Here is a 3342-nt window from a genome sequence, read left to right as displayed (position 1 = left end):
TGGTTACATCATGTTATCCCTATTTCAGCTATAATGGGAATCGACAGGAGTCAAACATGGCTCTCCTGGAGGTGAACCTGGTCTCTGGGTATATAGCGGTGGATAAATCAGTGAATAATGTGAGTTATCCTATCACTTATTCCAAGGTGTCTGTCATGCTTCTGATCAGGTCAGAGAGGAGACGATTGCAAGTGTTACTGGTTAAAACTTTGTCGTATTAGACTTAAAAAATTTACTGAAAATAAAGAATAAAGGGCAGTCTGCCACAAACAGGATACTTTGTGAGAAAAACAGGGTTTAGGCGATATGCCACAAACAAGATCTTTAGAAAGTAAATTAATAAAGTCTTTTGTATACAAGCAGGCTTGATGTTACACCAAGTAGTTAAGGATTTCCCGGATACTTTGCAATGCAGCTAGTTATAGGTAAATACCTTTTAGGATAAAGCAATACAGGATCATGCAGAGTTGCATAGGTTGAAACAGGTAGGAATATTCCCAAATAATATAATGCAGGTTGCTTATGAGATCATGCAATGATGCAGCAATTGAAGCAGTTAAGATTCTTCAATGAAGGCAATACACCACAAATCAGGTTTCTTGGAAGCTGATAAGGATAGTCTTTTAGGCAAGTTCAGGATGAAGTAATGCAGGTTAGTGCCTTTCAGTATGAGGAAATGCAGATGAGTACAGGATGAGGCACTGCAGGTAAGTTCTCTACAGAATGAAATCATGTAGATAAAATACAGGATATTACCAGGAACAGATATTCTTTATCAGAGCATAGACTTCAATATCAAGGCACTGTTGTGTGTTGGGAGTAGACTTATCAATCCTCCTAGTTAGTTAATCCAGGTGAGGATGATAGGTTGAGAGAAAAGTTTAGTGGCTAGGGAGGCCACTAGAGGAGAAAATCATGAAGTTCACTTAAAGGGACAGTAATAAATTAAAAAGTCTTTTATGTCAGTTTTGAAACCTGACAGTGTCTATTAAACATGTAGTGTCTGACTGACCAAGTGCTCTGAGCTTGGACGTTTCCCAAGCAAAGTGATGAGTGGAAATTTTGAGTTTAATATTGTCTCCCCTCTGTTTCCCAATCAGCTTTTATCGAATGAAGTGGTTAAAAGGACAGAGATCAGTAAAAGTTCAATCATTATCTACCTTCAGGAGGTAAGTAAGATGGCAGACAGTACTTTGGGTGTCATAACTGTATGCAATCTGCATTCCACTGAGATCCAAATCTGGGGGCCTGCAGCACCCTCTGCATAGACTATCCCAATATACAGATATCTGCAAACACGTGCAAACAAACACAATGTTGAATATTACAGGTTTTGAGCAAAATAAATAAATGTATCATTAGCATTAGTTAATAGTAAAATGTAGTTAGTAGACTTGTGCACAGGGAACAATGTGGTTTGGGAATCGGGACCTCTGACTCTCGTTTGGTTGACAGTTGAGCTCATCCTAATAACATATTGTCCTCTGTAATATACTATGAGTATTCCACCTGCAAAGAATTCTGACATTTCAGAAGAATGCTCAGCTCAGGGTCTGACTTTACTGAATGTAATTTTTTGCTGTTCTATGTACCAATCATTCACTGACCCAAAAGCTGACCTTTCTTTTTCTTTTATGAGTAAACATAACAATTATGGTAAAATCACAAATAAAATAGTAACACAATCACGAATAATGAAATTAAAATAAAGCATATAAATAAATAAAAATATGATGTGGGTTTATAAAATAAATCAATCAAAACATAAATAAAACTCTGTTCCATGGAAAAATAATATATGTATTGAGATTGTGTGCATATGTAGATCCCCTCCAGAAGTCGATGCATGAAATGAAACCCAACAGTTTAATGTACTCAATGTATCGGAGGTCCTGCAACATCAGCAATAAAGTAGTACAATGGAGAGAGAGAAAACAGTCTCAATATAAAACCATGACTTTATTGGATGTTTCTCTCTTTTCCTTTTGAGTACAAAGTAATTACAAATATTGATGTATAAACTATAATGCTAAACCAATAAATAATCCAACCATTGCAGGCTTGGAAGGGTAATACATTTAATCTTTCCCCATCCAGCTGAGCTCGTCTCCGGTCAACCTATCATTCCAGCTGGAGCAGGAGTGTCCAGTGATTAACATCCAGCCGGCTCTAATAAAGCTCTACGATTATTACAAGACCGGTATGTGGCGTTATTATTCACCGCCTGAAACAATTTAGCCAGTGTTGGCAGAAGGAGGGCACTAAACAGGATGTATAACAGGGAGAGTATCTTGTTACATAGTCTTCACTTGCCAAAATGTGAATAACAAGAGATGGGAATTGTCATTTCAAATGGTCACAGAAACCTCCATTCATTTAATGTTTGAACATTTTAGCTGCACAGACCCTAATGGGTTCAGTATTCATCTAGTGAGGTATTCTGGCAAATGGACAGTTTTTTGGCTGTTAATGCCAATAACAGACTTGGGATTTAGTTAACTCTCTGGAGGTAATAAAACTGGCTGAGTTATACATAGTAATTGCTTTGACTTTAGGACAAGAATTGTAATAAGTAACTAAACACTTGGACTTGTAGAAATAAACCTTTATTACTGAACTGGCAAAGTACTGTATCAGTACAATATGCTAGATTAACTGTGCGATATTGCTCCATTATTAACATATTCATTTCTATGGAAGAACCTTAACACCAAAAAGGTTTCATTGCCTGTAATTAGCAATAGCCATTTTACAGATATAATACATGCTAATCGACACAGAGAGTCTAAATATCACTAATAGAATGTTACCACGATAGGTTGATGGGAAGAAGTCTGCATGTTATAGTCTATATATAGTCTATAATGCACTTTGTATAACTCTGTTCTCCTCTTCCTCAGAGGAACGTATTGAAGGCAGTTACAATGTTCCCTGCATGTGAGGCAAGTACCCACCAAAATCACAGAACTAAAAAAGTGGGTGTGCAAACTGTACATTATCGTAACATCGCTGGATACTTGCTAAATGATGTGACGACGAATGACCCTTCAATGTATTAATCATTTATTAACCGTAATAAAGATTCTATTTAAAAATCTTTCACCCTGACAATCTGCTCATTCACTCTGAGAATCTGACCATTTACCCTGAGAAGCTTCTCATTCATGCTCGAATCTAATGAATCATCCTGAGAATCTGCTCATTCACTCTGAGAATCTGACCATTCACCCTGAGAAGCTTCTCATTCATGCTCGAATTTAATGAATCATCCTGGGAATCTGACCATTCATTCTGGGAATCTGTCCATTCATCCTGCGGTTTTGACCATTCATGCTTGAATCT

At 37.0% G+C, this 3342-nt stretch overlaps 1 long non-coding RNA gene across 1 annotated transcript; it reads left to right on the top strand.

The window, feature by feature from the left end:
• Positions 1 to 55: 55 nt before the first annotated feature.
• LOC134574975 (uncharacterized) lies at positions 56 to 2168 on the top strand. The gene is made up of 3 exons (XR_010085544.1): positions 56 to 119; positions 1101 to 1169; positions 2098 to 2168. It is a non-coding gene; the product is annotated as an uncharacterized LOC134574975 (long non-coding RNA).
• Positions 2169 to 3342: the final 1174 nt, after the last annotated feature.

This window comes from Pelobates fuscus, chromosome 10 (assembly GCF_036172605.1).
Source record: "Pelobates fuscus isolate aPelFus1 chromosome 10, aPelFus1.pri, whole genome shotgun sequence".
NCBI lineage: Eukaryota > Metazoa > Chordata > Amphibia > Anura > Pelobatidae > Pelobates > Pelobates fuscus.
This window is presented reverse-complemented; position numbering and strand designations above follow the sequence as displayed.